This window comes from Sceloporus occidentalis, unplaced genomic scaffold, assembly GCF_023333645.1.
Source record: "Sceloporus occidentalis isolate IW3139 unplaced genomic scaffold, rSceOcc1.0.p SCAF_1, whole genome shotgun sequence".
In the NCBI taxonomy this organism is placed as follows: Eukaryota; Metazoa; Chordata; class Lepidosauria; order Squamata; family Phrynosomatidae; genus Sceloporus; species Sceloporus occidentalis.
Genome location: NW_028316981.1, coordinates 32596966 through 32619221, shown reverse-complemented (window position 1 = coordinate 32619221; position 22256 = coordinate 32596966).

Below are 22256 nucleotides of genomic sequence, written 5' to 3'. Positions count from 1 at the left end.
CAAATTCCTCAAAATGATTACCCTGCTACATGAAGGCCAGCAAGGCCAAGTCAGATATGGCGATGCTCTCTCGGAGCCCTTTCTAATAACTAATGGTGTGAAACAAGGCTGTGTTCTCGCTCCAACTCTATTTACAATCTTCTTCAGCATGATGCTCCAAAGGGCTACGGCAGATCTCAAAGAAGATCTCATTTGTTTACGCTACTGTACTGATGGTAGCCTGTTTAACTTAAGCCGCCTGAGGGCCCGCACTAAGACGCTAAACTATCTAGTCCGTGAGCTGCTTTTTGCTGACAATGCTGCCCTCGTTGCCCTTACGGAAGCAGCTCTGGAGCGCCTAACATCCTGCTTTGCAACAGCTGCAGAGCTCTTTGGACTGGAAGTCAGTCTGAAGAAAACGGAAGTTCTCTACCAGCCGGCACCTCAGGAAGAACACTACCATCCCCACATCACTGTAGGCACATGTGTGCTGAAGTTCGTCCAGCAGTTCACCTACCTGGGCAGCATCATCTCCTCAGACGTCAAGATTGATAAAGAGATCGATCACAGACTGGCAAAGGCATATAGTGCATTCGGAAGGCTTCACAAAAGAGTCTGGAGTAACAAACACTTGAGGCGTAGCACAAAAATCAGTGTGTATAGAGCCATTGTACTGTCTCTTCTCCTCTATGGGTCTGAAACATGGGTCACCTATCGGCAACACCTATGACTCCTTGAACGCTTTCATCAACGCTGTTTACGCACAATTCTAAATATACACTGGACTGACTATGTGACAAATGTTGCTGTCCTTGAGCAAGCAGGGATCACCAGCATTGAAGCCATGCTATTGAGGACGCAGCTGTGCTGGGCAGGACACGTTTCTAGGATGAAAGACCATCGCCTCCCAAAAATAGTATTCTATGGTGAACTCGCCACGGGTCAGCGTAAGAGGGGCGCCCCAAAGAAGAGATACAAGGACTCCCTGAAACAATATCTCAGGCTTGGCCAAATTGATCACCAACAATGGTCCACCCTGGCCTCACATCGGGAGGCATGGAGACACACTATCCACGATGCTGCAGCCTTTTTCGAAAGCTCACGGCAAACGAGTTTCGAAGAGAAACGTCAACGCAGAAAGAACCACAACCCGGAAACATCACCCAAGGAGACTTTCCGCTGTGCTTTCTGCAACCGGACCTGTTTGTCCCAGATTGGCCTTTTTAGTCACCAACGCGCTTGTACAAAGCGTGGGATGAGTCCTTCCTGAATCTTCGTTCGCAAAGCAAAGCCAGAGAGAGAGTAATAATAATAATAATAATAATATCATTCCACTTAATAAAGATAATAAATAAAACCTTATTTTTACCCTGTCTCTCCATTGGGATCAAGGTGGCTTACAAGTAATATCCATCCAATACAACAATAGTCTCACTTATTCCCTCCCTCCCCTAAAACATCAATTAAACAGGTTTAACATTAAAATCATCAATTAAAATAAACTAACTAAAATAAGTAAGTGCCCAACAGGATTCCAGTCATTACATTTATTTATATCCCACCTTTTACCCAATCTAGGGCTCAGAGCAGCTGACAATAGTTAAAAGAAGCATAGCTAAATACTATAGCAAATACAAAATTCAAAAAATGTCATTAAAATAAAAGTAAAACCAGGTAAAAAATCATATCTATTACAAACAACAAATGAACAAAATACAGGTAGACAATAGAACACAGTTCTTCAAGGCCCAATCTCCTTAAGCAGTCAAGTTTCAAAGGCCTGCCAAAATAATTTTTTAAAAAAGTCTCAATCTGTCTGCAGAGAGATAGCAAGGATGCCAGTAATATTTTGTAGTTAGTCTGTTCAGAAATAATCCCCACTGAGTTTAAAAGGACATGTTCCCAGGTATGCTTAGGAACATAGGAAGCTACCTTATAGTGAGTCAGATGCTGTGCCCATCATCTCATCCAGGATTGTCAAGTCTGACTGACAACAATGGCTCTCCTGAGTTCAGACAGAATTTCTTCCAAGTCCTTCCTGAAGATCCTTGTGTTTCCTGATAATCTCCCATCCAAATACCAAACAAACTTAAATTCTACAACTGTATGTGTTAAGACAAGGGATTTATCCTTTTTCTTTCTCACTAAAAAGAATGAATTATGGAAACAATTTTGTCCCTGATGTGAGAACTCCTTAACTAGTGTGCAGTTTTCAGTGAGTACATGGAAGTCAGGGATTATTTTGTTGATTTGGTTTAAAACAAACAAACAAACAAACAAACAAAAAACAAAACTCTCTATGCAGTTCCTTCCATTGGCATTTTAAAAAAAATGCTCTGAGCAGTATTTTAGATGTAGAACCATAGAGTTAACAACCTAAGGGTCATCTAGAACAAACATTACCAGTGCAGGAATCCACAGCTAAAGCATCACTGACAAAGCTCTCTAATCTCAGTTTTAAAACATCTAATGAAGGAGAATCCAATGTCTTTTGAGGCATTCTGCTATGCTGCCAAACAGCTCTTACCACGAGGAAGATCTTCCTAAAGTGAAGTCAAAGGCTTTCATGGCCGGCATCCATAGTTTTTGTGGGGTTTTTTGGACTATGTAGCCATGTTTATTCCTGATGCTGGCGAAAGGTCAGGAATAAACTCTTCTAGAACATGGCCACATAGCCCGAAAATCCCACAAAAATCTATAGATCTTCCTAAAGTTCAGGTAAAATCTCCTTTCCTATAATTTGAATTGACTGCATTTGGTCCTACCTTCTGGAGCAGAAGAAAACCATCACTCTTTCTTATATGACAGTTCTTCAGATTATTTATGGCTATCATACAGCTTCTGACTCTTATCTTTTCCAGGCTAAACATACCCAGATTCCACAACCATTCCTCATGAAACATATTTCTAACACCCTTTACCATCTTGATTGCCTTCCTCTGGGCATGTTCTACCTTGTCACTATCCTCTGAAACTGTGGTGTCTAGAACTAGGCCCATTCACTCTATAGAAATATAGCAGTGCAGTCGCTCCTCCGTTTTCGTGGACTTGGAATCTGCATCCCTCGCTCGTTCGCAGGTGGCAAATGGAGGGAGACAAAATGGGGCGGGTGCCCCTGGGCATGCTCAAGCAGGCACCCCTGGGCACGCACTACAAGCTAATGGGGCTTGAATATTGCTGATTTTTTATTTTCACCAGGGGGAGGGGGGTGGAACAGATCCCCTGCAAAAATGGAGGGACGACTGTATATTCCATTTTAACAGTTTTGGCAGCATCGTGTTAAGTCCTGGTACTTGTAGTCTGGTGAGGTACTAGAACTCTCTAGCTGAGCATTCTAAATGCTGTTCCCTAAATGGCAAACCTCAGGATTCCATGTCATGTTGCCATGGCTATTAAAGTGGAATGTAGTGTTTTAACAGTGTAGTGTGAATGGGCCCCAGAACACTAATACTATGTGATATAAACAGTGATATATTTATTAGACTATGTAAAAAAGAACAAAATATATCATGCAAACTTTCAAAATTCACTAGATTCTTCATCAGGCAAAATGTTAAAAATCTTACAAGGAGAGGAAATGTATGATGTTAGTGTCACAGCCCTACATTTTATCTCAGATATTACTTCTGTTGTTAGTTAAGATAGTCTAGATGGATATCAATGTAGGCAAAGGCCACTCTTTTTCTTGGTTACGTGGAACAAAGGACAGTAAAAGACAGGTAATAAAGTTTCAGTTCCAGCAGCAGCATCAAAGTAACTTCACTTGAGATCCAGGCCTCACACAGGACAGAGATGGCTTGGATCTCAAGGGAAGTTACTTTGCTCGTGGTAATGGAGTTGACATTTAATTTCCTGCCTTTTACTGTCATTGGTCCCCAGTCCCCACATGTCCAAGAAGGGAACTGGGCTCTGTCTGCACTGATATCCCTCCAGACCATCTTAACTGACAGCAGAAATAACATCTGAGTCAAAATGTAGGCCTGTTAATAACTGTCACTTTTCTTCTTCTATATGATTTTTAACATCTTTGCCTGATGAAGAAGCCAGTGAAGCTTCAAATACTGGTGTGATGTCTTTTGTACTTTTTATGTGGCCCAATAAATGTATTTCTGTTTTTTGGATTTTATTGTATTTTGCCTCCTTCTAATGACCCTTTGGAGTTGAAAAGCTGCTTTCACGCATATGCTAATTTGAGCCTTAGTATACATGGAAATACTCTTCTCCAGTCATGGTGGTCTATGATGTGGCAAACAAAAACCTTTGGTTTGGTGCCCTAGTTTTGGGTTGGTGCCTCATCCTCCCCATGAGGGTGTGACTGGCACCAACACTGTAACCATTCCAGGACTAACTGAACAGCTTTTGCAGTGGCTGATTTTGCCTGGATTATTGCATTTGTGGTTCATTTTTCCCTTTTGTTTAATTATGATGGTGACCATTGAATATTTTTATTCCTTTAATTATATTTATGCACTGCTGTCTCCAGGGATGAAGCGTGATTTTAAAATAGCATGAAATAATACAAATAAAATAATATATTGCTGCCCTATCGATTTTGCCTTGCTTAAATTACAGAACAGACTTTCAGTTTTGCAGATGCAATTGATGAAATCCTCTAGCACTGGTATGCGCGTGCACGCACGCATGTGTGTATGTATGTAACTGCTTGTTACTGAAGGACACCAGGAAATCTATGAAAGGAACACCATAAATTCAGTTACCAAGGGATTTGGATAGTAGTGCTTCTATTGTATTTTAATCCCTACCTCCTCTTTCCCCTCCCACCCCCTTGTTAGTTCCAGATGAAATAATTCCATAAAAGTAATTAAAAATTAGGTTTGAAACACATTAAAATATTATTGTGAGACTTTAAGGAAGGGCTCCCTTTAAAGAGAGAGAGAGAAAGAGAGAGGGGATGCTTTCATGTTTAATTATATCTGCAGTTCAAACATTTACCCCCTCCAACTATAAACCTTAGCCAGTTGGTATCCTGCCCATTTGGCATGGACAGGAAATTGACATGTCTAGCTTTGCAAGTAACATGGTGAGTCATTGCTGAAATTTAAGGTAAAGAAAATACACACCATTAACACTGTGCCTTTATGCAGTCTTTAGAAGCAAATTGTACATTATAAGGTGAACCAAAAATATATCTCTGGTGAAAATCCAGGGAGACTTGCTTTCACTATTACTATTGAGTTTAACTAACCTCACATTCTTAAGAGTCAAAATGTTTAATCTTTTCTGGAGATGAAACCATGTTTTGCGGTACTGTAAAAAGTAATAAATTTATTATAGCATATATTTTCATGGATCAGAGTTCACGTAATCAGATGCATGAAGTGTAATCCTGAACAGACAGATCCATGTGCTCATGAATGGAAAGGGGCAGAGCAGGATTCAGCGTGAAATAGAGCAAAGCTGCTGCCTCAGGCAGCTGATTCGGAATGCCATGAAAGGACAGCAATTTATTAAATGTTTAATCTTCAATATGGCTCTTTTTGCTGCCAGACAGGTGCAGGCGGAACTCCTTTTACAATTTGAGGATAACTTTATCTCCCTTGGGTATGATGCATCTTGACTTGGTTTGGCTCATACATCTGCTGAAATGGATTTCAGGGAAGCTTTTACCACAATAAACTTGTTAGCTGTTAAAGGACAACAGGATTTTTTCCTTTGTACGTTCAGCTTTATTTTTCCAAGTTACTTCATTCATCCATATATGATGAACTCCTGAAAGACAATGGCAAGTCTCAGTATGAGTGGTGAAGATTCAAAGATATAGCTGTGTTAGTCTGTAGAATCAGTATGTAGCATCTTTGAAACTAAGGGCTCAAACAGATAGGCCAAAATAAAGTTTCTTTGGGTCACTTTGGAGGTATGCTGTTTAAATGATACATGTAATTTAAGAGGCCAGAAGCTGCGCATAGGTCCTAAGGACTGGAGCACAGCTTTGGCACAGCTTTTGGCCTCTTAAGATGTGTGTATCATTTAAACAGCATACCTCCAAAGTGACCCGACGCAGTTTTATTTTGGCCTGTCTGTTTGGACCCTAACTGAAAGAAAGAAGTTGACAGCATGAGCTGTCATAGACTTGCCGTATATACTCGTCTATAAGTCTAAAAATCTATGTCCAAAATTGACCCCAGGATCCCAGGTGGACTTATTTATCGTTCACTATGGTAATGTGATAGCAGCTCTTTCAGATTTCCCCATGACTGTGGAGAGGAGTTTATTTCTCTCTGGAGCCAAGCAGAAAGAGTCCTGGGTGTTTGATTGATATCGCTGTTTATTTAAGAGTCCCTTTCTCATCCGCCGTCTGGCTGAAACCAAAGTTGAAATGATGAAGCAAAAAGCCTTATTGAGAGTCTCTCTTGCCATATGCACACATACACATACTGAAGGAGCCTCCAAGTTTTACCCTCGACTTATCCACGGGTCATGGCAAAATCCATAATTTTGGCCCGAAAACCTGACCTCGACTTATACATGAGGTAGACTAATAGTTGAATATATATGGTAAATCTACTTCCTCAAATGCATCTGAGGAAGTAGAATTAAATCTACAGAAGCTCATGCTGCCAATTTCTTTCTTTTAGACAAAGAATCAATTATTTGAGCCTGTGGTAGTTTTCAGATGTTATGACCTATGTGCTCTAGCTGCTGACACATGTATTCCGATCTTTAACCTGCTGTGTAGAGGTCACCAAGTCTAGCAGGCACAGAGATCAATTTTCTGTCCCTGGATCATTGCAAAGGGCCACAGGGACTACCAGAAATCCACTCCTGGAAGGTTATCGCATCAGTGCCTGAAACGTTTCTATTCTGTTCCGAAAACGTTTCAAGATGTAACGTTATGGGAACAGATATTATCGTATTCGAAAATGTAAAGCGTTCCGAGAACGTAACGGGAACACAATTTACTGCATTTGTCCTTATAGGAAGCGTGATAAATATGAGAACGTTTCAATATTTGCACATGCGTATTTGTAACAGTGTATTCTTGTTCATGAGTACCACATACACAGAACAAAAGGCTTTTACAGGGAGATATTTGTGCAAACACAACCTAATCTTTTTATATACAAGATACATATAGACACACACACACACACACACGTATACACACATATAGTCCGCAATCTATATATACAAATATATATATATATATATATATATATATATAGCATATATATGTATATATTGTGTGTAATATATTTATATTATATATAATATATATTTTGTATATATTACATATTTAAAATATGTATATTGTATATATATTGTATGTATACTTTTAGACACACACACACACACACACACACACATATATATATATAAATGTTATACATATACATAAACATAGGGTTGCCATCCCTGGGGACCTCCAAACTAGGAAAAATGTAGGACAATGTTTTAAAATGTAGGACTTTTTTTTTTTAAAATTTCCTCGCCAGCAAATTTTAAAAAGAAGGTCCTACATTTTTAAACCTTGTCCAGGGCCAGGCTAGAGCTGGGGAGACAGCCTCTCTCAAGCTCCAGCCAGGCTTTGGAGGACTCTGCAGTCGAGGAGCCCCATCCAGGGCCAGGCTAGAGCTTGGGAAACAGAATGCAGGGAGGGAAGTCCTTTCAGCCAATCACAACAAGGCAGAACATGGGAACGGAAGTAAGAACGGATTACATTACCACTCTGACATTTCTTGGACCGTTTTAAAAACGTTTCCACAAGCTTGGATCACTTTCTCATCCGTTCCCTCCGAGTAGGGTTGCCATAATGGAGGACCTCCAAATCGGGACAAATGTAGGACAAGGTTTAAAAATGTAGGACATTTTTTTAAAAATTTCCTGGCTAGGAAATTAAAAAAACAAGTCCTAGATTTTTAAACCTTGTCCTCCTCCTCCTCCTCCCGGCCTGGGAGGGAGCCTAGGCCTGCTCCCAGGCCGGGAAGGGTGCGGGGAAGCTTGGCATCGCGGCGATCACCACGGTGCCAGGCTTCCTCCTCCTCCTCCCGGCCTGGGAGGGAGCCTAGGCCTGCTCCCAGGCTGGGAAGGAGGCGGGGGCCGCTCCTCATCGCGGCGATCGCCGCGATGAGAGCAGTCTCCACTTCCTCCCCGGCTTAGGATGGGGAGAGAGGCAGGCGAGCTCCATCAGGCCTGCCTGGAAGAAGCAGAGCCCTCCCTCCGGTCCATCTGCCTTGGTCCAGGCCTCAGAGGGAGAGAAGAATGCTGGACCTGATCCCTTGCCCCCTCACCATTCCCTTCTCCTTTTGTGTCGTGTCTTTTAGATTGTAAGCCTGTGGGCAGGGAACTGTCTGGTTAAAAATAATAATAAATGTAAGCCGCCCTGATAGCCATTAGGGCTGAAGGGCGGGATATAAATACCTAAATAAATAAATAAATAAATAAATAAGATATGGCAACCCTAGCTCCGAGGAACACATATGGAACACTTTGAGGGGTATGTAGAACGCGATGGGAACCCGATGGGGACAAAAACGTGCGGTAAAGTTGAAAGTGTTCCGTTCCAATCGGGTTCCAAAAATGTTCTCGGAACGCGATGCGATAAACTCCTTCGTTTTGAAAAATTAGGAGGAGGAGGAGGAGGAGGAGGAGGAGGAGGAGGAGGAGGAGGAGGAGGGGCTGTTGTCTCAGTTTCACAGGCTTGTTGGTAACTGCCCTTGATCTCAGTTCATGGTAATGTATGAATGAGACTTCTGTGAGACCCCCTATCGTCTAACATTCTGCTAAGGTCCTACATGCTTAGGCCTGTGGCCTCCCTGATTGAGTCTAGCCATCTGGAACATGGTCTTGCTCTCTTTCTACTGCTTTCCATTTTTCCTAGCTCATTGCCTTTTCTAATGAGTCATGCCTTCTCATGATGTGTCCATAGTATGACAGCCTCAGTTTAATCATCCTGGCTTCCAGGGAGAGTTCAGGCCCAATCAGGTCTAGAACCCATTTGTTTGTCTTTTTGGCCATCCACAGAACCCTCAACACTCTTCTCCAAATTAGCCGCCCTGATTGTTCTCAGAGGGGCGGGATACAAATAATAATAATAATTATTATTATTATTATTAGTTGATTTTCTTTCTGTCAGGTTTCTTCACTGTCCAGCTCTAGTACATGGTAATGAGGAATAGTAGTATAGTGTTGTCTTTGTATTTCAGCCTGGTAACACTTCTTCCTCTGTCCTTCACTCCCACTGCCTTTGAATCCAAGCCTGCTCTGTCTATGATATTTTCTGCATGCAGGTTGAATAGACAGGGTGATAGAATACATCTTTGCCTGACCTCTTTGCCAGTTGGGAACTATTCTCCATAATCAGTTCTACACTTGGGATATTTATTGCCACTGACAACATGGTTGTTATCATGTGGAGATGCAAACTCTCTATTTGTAAGACTAAATATGTCATACTTTCCCCCCTCTTTCTGCCTTCAATTTTGCTGTTTTCTGGGAGTGCCAAATCTACAGTCTAAACTTTCTTTTTCTCAACTACAGTTTTGTTCATCATATTATGTTCTAAGTGTTTATTAGTTTGTAGCTTAAAGTGCCATTTTTTAAAAACTTTACCAGTGTTACCTACTGACTATATCACAGGTAAATCAGTGGGCTGAAGCTGCATCTACACTGTGGAATTAATGTAGTTTGACACCACTTTAGCTGCCCTGGCTTAATGCTATGGAATTCTGGGATTTGTAGTTTTGTGAGATATTGAGTCTCCTCTGTCAGAGAGCTCTGGTGTCACAATAAACAAATCCCATGATCCCATAGTATTGAGCCATGGCAGTTAAAGTGATGTCAAACTGTATTAATTATGCAATGTGGCAGCAGGCTGAGAAGTTTCCAGGAGAGACAATTTAACTAGAAAAAAAGACAGTATAGGGAAATTGAGAGACAAATCCTCCAAAACTAACTTCAGGGGCTTATACAGGCCCAGGGTCATACTTAGTCCACTTCTGGCCTACAGTCACAACATGAGGAGTTTACATTACACGCTCATACCAAGGGGAGAATTAACTATGGACACAGGCCAAGGCTTACATAAAAGGATATGTGTTTCACTGCAAATATGAGGAGACTGCTTAATTTGCAACTGAGGTACAGAACAAAAGAGTCACTTATATAAACAACACTTGGACCAGCAGCTTATATGGGGAATGCTATAGAAACAGGAGAAAAGGATGAAGGAGCACATCCACCCCAAATAAGGAAGTATGAGAGGATACTAAGGAAGCTGGAACACAGAGGATGTACATGGTGCAGAACTTGGGGTGGAGAAGCAGCAGTTAACTGGAAAGGAAAGAGACAGAGAAGAATGGAATAATTAAGACTAAAAATAAGAATATTACCTTTTCCAGAAGAATGAGAGAGTGTCTCTTCTTTTTCAGGGGATATCAGCAGATGCTGGGGTTGTCAAGGACACCAGAGGCCTTTAGGTGAGCCTTGCTGGCCTTCAGATCCTTGAAGCCATATATACCTTGTCTCTCTTTCTTCTCCCTATATCTTCCCATGCCTCCTTCCCATTCACCAGGCTGCTAGGGAAGGGGCCAATCTGTCAAGAGCTGTAAATTAAATGGATATGTATTTAATATCTTTAGGTACATCACATCATTCACAGTGGGGAATGATGACAAGGAAACTGAGTTAGTGTACCCTCACCATGATATAATCAAGCTTGTTTAATTAACTGTGGCAGAATATGGGTGAAGATGTACATCCCACTAAAAGTAGTGTAGTGCATGATGAACACCCACATTTGAAATGGATGAAGATCGGAATGAAGGGGGGATTTTTTCTAATGAGATATCAGACATCCATATTGGGCCAGAGCAACACTCAATAAGAAGGGATGGGGGCAAATGTCTTTATGATGTTGGCCTTCCTTAAACTGGCCTCATGGTTCCTAGCCTTGAATGCCTGTCACTTTCACTCTAGCCCAATCCCTCCTTGGATTTCAGGTGAATGAGTCTCCAGGTGATCTCACCGTGGATTAGTGTGTGTGTTAGTTGTGTGTTCTTTATGGTAAGCATGACCACTCCTTGATTCAGGATGAAAGAAGACAGTCTGAGTCAGAGTTAACAAAATAACAAGAGAATTAATATGCAAAGGGATGTTGCAGCACCTTTGAGATTAACTGAAAGAAAGAAGCTGGTAGCATGAGTTTTCATAGACTTGAGCCTACTTCCTCAGGCCCAAGGCAGACTGGCAGCTTGGAGTGGCCTCTGGCCGCTCCAGCTGCAATTGGCCAAAGACTTGACAAACGGATGGCCCACTCTGAAAGTGGGCAGCTGGCAAAGAGTGGATTTTCCCAGCTCCTTTTGCTGGGGCCTCAGGCCATCTTAGATGGCCTCAGAGTCAAAGGCCAACCATGTCAGGGGCCTGCATCATTTGCAAACCATACCTCTGAAGCAGCTGGAAGCTGCACCTTTTTGCCCATCTGTTTCAGACCTCAGATGCATGTTTTGAGTGGAGAATCCAGAGACAGACCTATGTAATCCATTAGTGTTAGATGAGATGACAAGTTCTGTATTGACAATGGTCATTGGGGGATAAAGGCAGGAGGAAGGCTATTACATAAAGCCAAAGAGAGTAGAAAACCATAAGAATGAGTGCTGGAATGTAGTATGGCTATGTCTTTGAAGATAATTAATGTACTTTATTATAACATACAAATTAGTAAATGCTTTAGCAAGTTCTAGTTCTTAGTTCAGAAATATAACTATATTCCATTTGAGTTATGTCAGATCTTTTCCTTCAGTCAATTTACTCAGTACACATTCACTCCCCACTGACTATTCAGACTCTTCCAAGTGTCAGTTCTCAACTGTCAACCTACTCTCTCACACAGAGTTCTTCTTTTATTCCAAGCATTGTTTCATGCCCAATGGACCAATTGGTAATGTTTTTTCAACTTGTTTTCTCCTTGCTCCTCCTGTTAAAATTTCAGTCTTGCTGTTCAGTTCTGGTTGCAAAATTAACATACCGGCATGGTGATAAAGAGAACTTCAGACCAGTTGTCTTAGAAATGCAAATATATGTTCATTCCTCTTTCCAATTCAGTTTGTGGGGAATGTGAGTGTGTTCTTACTCTTTAGTTATGTCATCACATCATTAAATCTGATTACATGTGATGACATGATATCACTATATTCACTGTGTGTTCCCTGACTGGCTAAGATTGTCTGGTTAATAACAAAGTCCAACAATGGCAGCAAAGTAGTTGCATTTCAAGGCTAAAATTGGTAGAAACATTACATGGAAAAGCAGTTAGATGTAGAAGGGCACTGGAGAGAATTTAAATACATTGAAAACCCATTTTTCATTTCAAAAGCCTTTGAGTGTGAAAGTTTGTACAGCACTAGTAGAAATGCCCCAGATATGTCCTCTTCCATCAGAATTTTTTTTTATCAATTTCCTTTCAGCAACACATGTCAACTCAGATAATAGCTCTGAGCATTTCCACCTGGAATCTGCTGTGTGATGACCCTGAAGACTGATATATTTTAACCAATTGCTCATCCTGTGAGAATTAATCATATGAATATTTTATTTCTTTAATGTGGAAGGGTTCAATGTTAGTGTGCATTGACATCATCTTGGTGGAATGACTGAAATTTTAACATTGCTATTGAATATGAATTCAGCTGTATTTATAAACTGCTGTAGCCATAGGCCACAGCAACATGTATGGAATAAACTGAAATTAATGACGCAGTACCTGCAGAAACAAAGTATATTGTAGATTGTTATGATTAATGAATAAAAAACATTTTAGTTACTATCTAAGGCCTAAATCCATTTTTAGCCTCAACTGCTGTGTTGGAAGGAAGTTCACAACACAGGATCTGCCCAAAGGGGCCTTTTAGGAGTCAAACGGGACTAGCTCAGGTCCTGTTGTGATTTTCCCACAAGCAACTCGGTGGCCACTTTGGGAAGCAAAATGCTGGATGATTGGTATTATCTAATACAGGGCCTTTCTTATGTCCACAACCTACAAACAGAAGTAAAAGCAGAGCACTTTAAGTAGGAAAAGAAAAGGAGAGTCAATCAGGACAAGAGGACAGCAGACAAAGGAGGAGGCAAGAGAGTAGAGTTGAAGCCCAGTAAACTGTAGATCAGTGCTGCAGGAAGGTGCAACACTCAAGGCCTCCAAAGTCTATACACTAATATGATGTTGAATGGAAACCAACAGGATGAACTGGAACTCCTAACACAGGGTGGTAAATATGATTTGATAAGTATCACTGACCCCAGGTGGGGTGAAATTCATGAATGGAATACAAGCTATGCTTTTTCATAAGGAATAGATTCAAGAAGAAGAGAGGGAGAGTAGATTTATATGGAAAGACTGTGTATAACATTCCATGATTCTGAGAATATGATCCCTTTTTGGTGAAGATAAGAGGACCAGTCAGCTTGAACACATGGATGGCATTTCACTGCAATGGGTGCCAAAACATTTGCAGATGTGAGCCAGTGTAGGAATGGAGGGCTTTAATTGTTCTGACATCTGCTGGAAGTCCAGTTTTTCAAAGAATGAAACACAAAAGGATTATTTTGTTGGTCTTGCCAACAATGTTCAAGAATGCCCTAAGGGCTGTTCGACAGTGGAAGAAACTCCCTTGGAGTGTAGTGGAGTCTCCTTCCTTAGAGGTCTTTAAACAGATGGGGTGGCAACAACAAGAAAATAACTGCACAGCATAGTTTGATGCCAGGTGGTGCAGATAGCCCATGGGTGTTCAGCCTGCCTTGGGAGCAGGCCATGTGAACAGCAGGATTTTACCCTCTTTCAGAAAGCCCAGGATCAAGCTACTTTTTCTTGCCCATCTGCTTTGGACTTATGTTACAGCTGGCCACTCACTAACCTGGTTATTGTTGAGCTGCTGCAGCCTACCTGTAGCCATTCTGTAGTGTGGTGGTGAGATGAGAGAAATGTCTGGCTATGAAATGATTATATCATCTGTTGAAGTCCATTGGGGTCCTCAGCAGAAGGAAGACAGGAATACCAGCCCCAATTTCTACCAAAAAAGAGACACGCAGAAGCATAAGATGACTTACATCTGTATATGCTACTACGAGTGTGCTGGCCAGGTTGTCTTGAAAATTATATTTTTAAAGAAGGAATACAGAGCTGAAAATACATTTACACACATCAATATCTTAGCAATCTTTATTATTGTGCCCACCACCAGAAAATAACGATTATAAAGGAGAGAACTGCTTAAAACCATTATCAAAGCTTAGAAAAGGCTTTGAAAAATTGGTTTAAAAACTTATCTGGGGTTGCTAAAGATAAATTGTGTTTTTTATCCAATTTTTCTGAGCTTTGATAACAGTTTTAGGTAATTCTGTTTTTAATACAGTTATTTTCTTGAGGTAGGCATGATAACAATATATATATACTTGTATATATGCACATTATTTTATTTTTAGTAAGCAGTAAACAGGGTTTTAACTGTGTGGTTCACTGATTGGGTTGTGTGTGTGTTTGCCTCCACCCGTTGCCCAAATGCCAGGATTGGACATACAACTATTACAACTACCACATCTATGGTAGAAAGGAACTGTGACTCAGAAAGTGGAGCAACACAGGTCTTAATATGCTCAAATCAATAACACAATTATGGCAAGAGTAGACAATGCTGGTCAGACCACCATCCCCTCTTCTCCAGTGTGGTCCAGCTTGATGTGCAGAAGGGCCATATTTTAAAGGTCATACATTTTCTGTATTTGTAAATGCTGCAGTGCTGTACAGAGAGATCCACATTTGCATATCAGCTTTTTTTAAAAAAAAAAATAACAACAAATAGAGGTTTTTAAATGATTTATTTATTCCATTTGAATAAGTATGAATATTGGAAAACATTTGGAAACATTCAGTTCAGCTACTATGACAGATTTTTTTCTTTTTGCTTCTCATATAAGACTGCAAATGCAGTGTGACAGATGGGCACATGGCATGCCAAAATGCATGTCTAGGGTCCTTTCACACTGCATCATCACAAGTGTAATTCTACTTTAACTGTCATGTCTGCATTCTATGGAAACCTAGGATCTGTAGTTTGAAGAGGCACTAATGGGAGCTTCCTGGCTTTGCAAATTGGCTAGCTGAGCCCGGATCATAGCCAGAAGTTACCCAGGCTGCATCTGGCTGGCAGTGTTGGTGACAAAATGTTTGCAATAATATCAGGATACACCCGAATTAGAATTCGATTCGGTAGCAGCAAATCACTTTTTTTAAGCTGTCGCTAATCTCCTAACACAGCTATGTCTCTGAATTATGACTGAAACAGCTTATACATATATATATATATATATATATATATATATATATATACACACTATTATATATATATATATATATATACACACACACACACACACACACACACACACACATATACTATACTATTAGATACTATTGTGCATTTGTAGCATGTAAATACATCTAACAACAGGGATATATTTAATTTCTTGTTAAGGCAATGTGTGAACTGGTAATGCTACATTTCATAGGAGAGAAGCCAAAGCATACTGATAATTCCAGTTTTCTTCTGTCCTCTTCCTTTACTTTAAACAGTTACATTTCTGTCAGTGTCACTTCATCTCCAATTCCTGGATCTGAATTCAGCTGTATAAAATTTAACAGCTATTTATTTATTTAAAACATTTATATCTCAACTTCCCTTTAAAAAACAAAAGTGGCTAAGAACAAAGAGTTTATACACAGGAGCCTTCCTGATCTGAATGTGTCTGAGAATAAGAGATTCATGATATGACAAGAAGCAAATTGCAGAATGTAAAATATAATTATGCAGCAATGAGTGGGTTTAAGGATCTTGATTTATCCTCTGTGGAATCAGTTCTTTTTCCTGTCACATCACATCACATCTGAATGTGATGTGCAAAGTTACAGTCTGAGAGGGACATGCATACTTAGGGCCACTTCAAATATTACAATGAAGCAGAGATACATAAGTAACTTTCCCACTAGGCCAGGTATTGTGTAAAGTAAGGATCTTTAAGGAAGCTGATCTTTACAAGTTTCAACAATAAATTACCTGGCCTGTGTCTTTCACACTAATGTGTAGATTAAATATTTAGAATTCTCAGCTAGAATTGCACTACTTAAAGGTACATTTAAAAATGAACTATTCAGGTTCCTGCAAGGCTTTAAACAGACAAAATTATATAGAAATGGGACATAATTATGAGTTTAAAAAAGCCATGGGAAAAATTGGGAATAGATAATTTTCCCATCCCAAACAGAAGGGGCATTCATGCAACAGGAAATGTATACTGTAGCTGCTAGTTAAGAGCAGACAAACATGCACACTGGAATATATATACAGGACAAACAACATGCCCCCCAGTGCTCATGGAGATCAGTTCAGATGATGCAGGACCCAATCCCTGATTCTGGTGCAAACTATCCTGATGTCCAGTTCAGCATTGAACCCACAGTTTACCACCCTTACAGTGGATTTTAAAATCTCTCCTGTTACTCCAGATCTTCCCAGAAAATCTAGAGCCCTCCAGAGTGGTGCAGGATGGTTGTTTACAATGCATCTCACTATGCTGCCCACCACCACAAGTAGTTCCATGGAAGTCTGAACGAGGAACACAGCCATGTGAATGATGCTGGGAGCCTCATTTTTGAAATGTTTAAGAAATGTTTCTTAAGATATGGAGGGGAAAAACACTTCAGACAGCAAATGATATATTCTCTGTTTTCTGAAGATCACTATTTAGAAGAGTGGATTCTAGGCTTTTGTTGACTGGGAGATTATATAACAGAAATACATGTATAAGCCGTCTAGAGCAGGGGTCAGCAACCTCCGGCCCGCGGGCCGGATGCGGCCCGCGAAGGCCTGGCTACCGGCCCCCAGTTGCTGTTGCCGCCGCGGCCACTGCGGCCGCCCATCGCGGCTTTTCACCGCTCTGGGCGCCGCCATTTTGGGCGAAAAAATGGCGGCGCCCATAGCGGCCTCTGGGGCTATGGGCGCCGCCATTTTGCCGCCCAAATTGGTGGCGCCCAGAGCGGCCGCCGCGGCAGCAGCGGCACCGGTAGCGGCCCTCTAGGAGGCCCGCTGCCATCTCTGGGACCCTCCAGGAGGGCTCCCAGGGCAGCAGGGGGCCTCTGGGAGGCCTGCTGCCATTCCTGGGGCCCTCCAGGCGGGCTTCCAGGGCGGCAGGGGGCCTCTGCAGGGCCCGCTGCCGTCCCTGGGGCCCTGCAGGAGGGTTCCCAGGGCGGCAGGGGGCCTCTGGGAGGCCCGCTGCCGTCTCTGGGGCCCTCCAGGTGGGCTCCCAGGGCGGCAGGGGGCCTCTGCGGGGCCCGCTGCCGTCCCTGGGGCCCTCCAGGTGGGCTCCCAGGGCGGCAGGGGGCCTCTGAGGGGCCCGCTGCCGTCCCTTGGGGCCCGGCAGGAGGGCTCCCAGGGTGGCAGGGAACCTCTGGGAGGCCCACTGCCGTCCCTGGGGCCCTCCAGGTGGGCTCCCAGGGTGGCAGGGTGCCTCTGCGGGGCCCGCTGCCGTCCCTGGGGCCCTCCAGGTGGGCTCCGAGGGCGGCAGGGGGCCTCTGAGGGGCCCGCTGCCATCCCTGGGGCCCGGCAGGAGGGCTCCCAGGGCGGCAGGGGGCCTCTGCGGGGCCCGCTGCCGTCTCTGGGGCCCGGCAGGAGGGCTCCCAGGGTGGCAGGAGGCCTCTGGGAGGCCCGCTGCTGTCCCTGGGGCCCTCCAGGCGGGCTCCAAGGGCAGCAGGGGGCCTCTGCGGGGCCCGCTGCCATCCCTGGGGCCCTGCAGGAGGGCTCCCAGGGCGGCAGGGGGCCTCTGAGGGGCCCGCTGCCGTCTCTGGGGCCCGGCAGGAGGGCTCCCAGGGCGGCAGGGGGCCTCTGGGAGGCTCGCTGCCGTCCCTGGGGCCCTGCAGCAGGGCTCCTAGGGCAGCAGGGGGCCTCTGCGGGGCCCGCTGCCGTCTCTGGGGCCCTGCAGGAGGGCTCCCAGGGTGGCAGGGGGCCTCTGGGAGGCACGCTGCCGTCTCTTGGGCCCTCCAGGCAGGCTCCCAGGGCAGCAGGGGGCCTCTGCGGGGCCCGCCTCCATCTCTGGGGCTCTCCAGGAGGGCTCCCAGGGCAGCAGGGGGCCTCTGCGGGGCCCGCTGCCATCTCTGGGGCCTTCCAGGAGGGCTCCCAGGGCAGCAGGCGGCCTCTGGGGGGCCCAGTGCCATCGCTGGGGCCCTCCAGGGGGTCCTCCAGTGCTGGCAGCCCCCCCCAGCTTTTTTGCTGGTCTCTGACGGGGCCTGGGGCCCCGTCAGGGGCCAGCAAAAATGGGGAGGCCTGGCCACCGGAGGGTGGAAGCTCCGCCCCTGGCATGCGGCCCCACCCCTGGAGGGTGGAAGCTCCACCCCCAGCACACAGCCCCGCCCCAGAGGGTGGAAGCTCCACCCCCGGCACGTGGCCCCGCCCCAGAGGGTGGAAGCTCCACCCCTGGCACATGGCCCCGCCCTGGAGGGTCGAAGCGCCACCCCTGGCTTTGGCCCCCCAGTCGCCTGAGGGACAGCAACCCGGCCCCCAGCTCAAAAAGGTTGCCTACCCCTGATCTAGAGCAGCACTTACATGTATCCAAAGAAATGTGGTGCATGAAAGTGCCTTTCCTCCTCTGAAGGGACTAATGAAACAATTATGAGACAGGAGCCTTAGGCTTTCATGAAAGTACAGTGTTTATATTACATCTCCAGTCCTCCCAAATTCTGCCCTTGCATTCAGCCTACTTGCTTCTGAAGATCTTGCTACAGCACTGAACCCACAGTATACCACCCTTACAGTGGATTTTAAAATCTCTCCTGTTGCTCCAGATCTTCCCAGAAAATCTAGAGTCCTCCAGAGTGATGCAGGATGGTTTTTCAATTTTACTGATCTGTGCTGCTTTTATTGGTAAACCAAAAAGGTTTTTCTTTTTCCTTCCCCTGCTGCTACACTGATTTTCAGCATACCATGGGTGAGCCTTCTCATCAGTTTAAATATTTAGAAATATCATTTTATGGGATAAGAGCTTGGGCAACTGACATGATAAAAGCTCAGTATGCAGCACTTTTTTCTAATCCTGCTGGTCAAATCTACTACACGAAACAAAGGTAGTTTTATAGCTTTGAATATTAAAACTGAATTTCAGTCTTGATTGGTTAACTTTAATTCCAGCTGAGATGGGTTCCTTTAAACTGCAAGACTTCATACTTCACTGCTGATTATTATCTCATTAATGGTGATATCTACTGAAGCAATGTCCATTGAATCATCAACAGACAATCAGGAACTAACTGTTATGATCAGATAGTGAAAAGAGGACATTCTACATGGGGTTCAAAGCATTCTTGGGAATGCAGATCACAGCTAACATTTCCACATGTTTTCAGCATTTAAAAGGGGGTATCTGAATGGCCAGTTCAACTTTAAATTTAAATCTTCCCACTCTTGGACTGCCAAGATGGTGTATTTTATTTTCAGTGTTTTTCTAGAATTCAAGAGACCAGGGTTTGAATCCTTGTTTAGTGATGGAAACCCACTGGATGACCTGGACAAGTCATTTTTTTCCTTCTCCTTTCCCAGGACCCGTTCTACATTCCAACCTTCAGCCCAGGAGGAATTCTAAAATGTCTTCCATTCTGGAGACCAGGGTTTGGGCATAATAACCCAGCTGAGTCCTAAAAGGGAGAGAAAGCAGGGGATTTTTGCCAGGAAACGGCTGCTGAGGCAGGCTGGTAACTCACAGACTCCCCTTCCCTTCAGGAATCCCAGCTGCCACCTCTTCCGGGTCTCCAGTCTCTCAGCCTCAGAGGACAGCAATGGCAAAACTGGCCAAGAAAACTCCCTCAACTTCCTCTGCCCCCAGACTGCCTGCTCCCTGGGAGGCTTGGGAGCTCCAGAGCCCCATAAAGCAGCCCAGCGCATCATATGATTGACATATATATATATATATATAAAAGACTGGCTAGTGTGAACGACAAGCATGTAAAAAAACACATGAATGCAAAGAAATCTTGAAATAATTTGCTTCCATATTGTTATTTAGGTATCGGCCTCAATTGAATCCATGACCTGGTGTCAATATGATTTGCACACCAGTTAAAATGTAAGTGGGAATGGGCCCCAAGATTGTTAGAAAGCTGAAAATTAAAGTGAACATCCCCATTGGCTGCTTGGTATTTCTTCAATCAATTTTTAAGCCACTTGCTTTTCTTTATCTAAAATAATAATAATGTATCTCAAATTGGTTCACATTATTTTATTGTACATATTTATTTATTTATTATTGACATTATTTTTGGTTCTACTGTACAGTATACTGCCTTTTCCAGGAAGCTTATAAAAAATTTAAAACAGAATTCTTCATATCACTGATTTTATAGTTATAAGAGCAATAATCATCCCAATTACTTCACGGCCATAGGGGCATCTTAACTCCAAGAACACACCCAGTCTCATCTGGTTTTGGAAGTTAGGCGGTGTAGGACCTGGGTAGTACTTGGATGGAAGACTATGCAGGAATGCCCAGGAGCTTCCTGTAGGACTAGGAGGACAAGGAGTAAATTTGAGAAACTTTAAACCCATTCCCCCATTTAACAAAGATCGAAGAGAGATAATGCATATAATGCACCAGCCTCCAATCTGTTATTTTTTTTAAAGAAAGACTTTTAAGAAAGGCTTGGGACATCTTGATGCTGAAAACCAAGAGAGCAAAAAATTGTCCTTTTTGCAGTGAAAGTTGGTGAGGGGGACTTTGAAGGTTACTTAGCAAACATAAAAAGTTTTTAATCTTTAAGATTTATTTATTTATTTTTATCCCGCCTTTCTCCCAAAGTGGGACCCAAGGTGGCTAACGTACATAAGTTTTTTTCCTGTTGTGGCCACAGCAGACAAACATGATAACCCTTCTGAAAAAACGAGTCAACATTGTGGTCATATTAGGTTAAATGCAAAACTGTGGAGAGTCGAGTTATCTATTACATGTATGGCTCTCATGTATTAATATTCTGGGAATGGGTTATTCATATCATATCCCCAAATTAGCAGACGATCTATATATCATGGGGGAATGCTTACCTTATTTGTTTCAGTTTTTGAAGCAGAGACTATTAGGCTGAAACAGTAAACAAGAATATTATTAGCCGCAGCCATGGTTGAGTTTACTCTTCATTAGAAGTTTCCTTCAGGCCTGTCAGTGTGTCACTGGGTGGATCGGGCTTGGAGACTTGTATTATCAATCATCCTCATCCTCATCTATATCATGAGAATCCTACTTGGTGGTAAAGAATATGAAACCTTTTTAGAAACATGAGCCTAAATTAATTTGTTAGCCTTAACTAGAGTACACTGAATAGGAACTTGGCAAATCCATATATATAGATATATATATACACATCCACTGATTCAATTGGTCTACTCTGGTTGGCACTGACAATTGGATTTGGGCCAAAGTATCCATTTTATCATTTTTGCCAACAAGGAAGCCTTTCTCTATGTTCTTCCAAATAAGTACACCAAATTTTGAAAAGTGTATGTTGAAACCTCTTGGCATTACTCAGGGTTCCATCTGTTCCACCTGACTATGTTGTGGTTATAGTCATAACTGTTATTATGCAGGGGCCTACAAGAAGGGACCAGTTTCCATCCCCTCCTCCCTTCTCCTCCTTTTCCAACTGCTAATGAACTGAGTACAAACTATTTGGCACTTCGAATTCACTGAGGGCAGAGGAAGAAAGTGGCAAGGGAAGAGAGAAACTGGAACATATTAAAGGCATCTTTTTTAAAAGTGGGATAACAGAGCATTAATCAGAGCTGTCCCCGTGAAATCAGGACAGTTGGAGAATATGATCCAACATATGGACTCCTGGGTATGCAGCAACGAGGCAGAGTGAATCAAGGGAAAGGTGTTAGGAAAGATCTGCCTGGAGAAAGAAAGAAAGAAAGAAAGAAAGAAAGAAAGAAAGAAAGAAAACATTTTCAGGGATAGCTGCACTGGTCATACAACAAAATTCAACAAAATTCAAAACACATGTCATGGTGATAGCAAAAGGCACAAAACATATTACATTAGCTTTCAAAGCTCCATAGCTTCTTCATCAGGCAAAGATGTTAACAATCATCTTTGCCTAATGAAGAAGCCAGGGAGCTTTGAAATGATGCATTTTGCATCTTGTGGTTCGCCTAATCATGTTATTTCTGCAAAGTGTATTTTGGATTTTACTGTATAGCTGAAGCAAAGGGGGACATGCGGAAAACTTGTTTTAGACG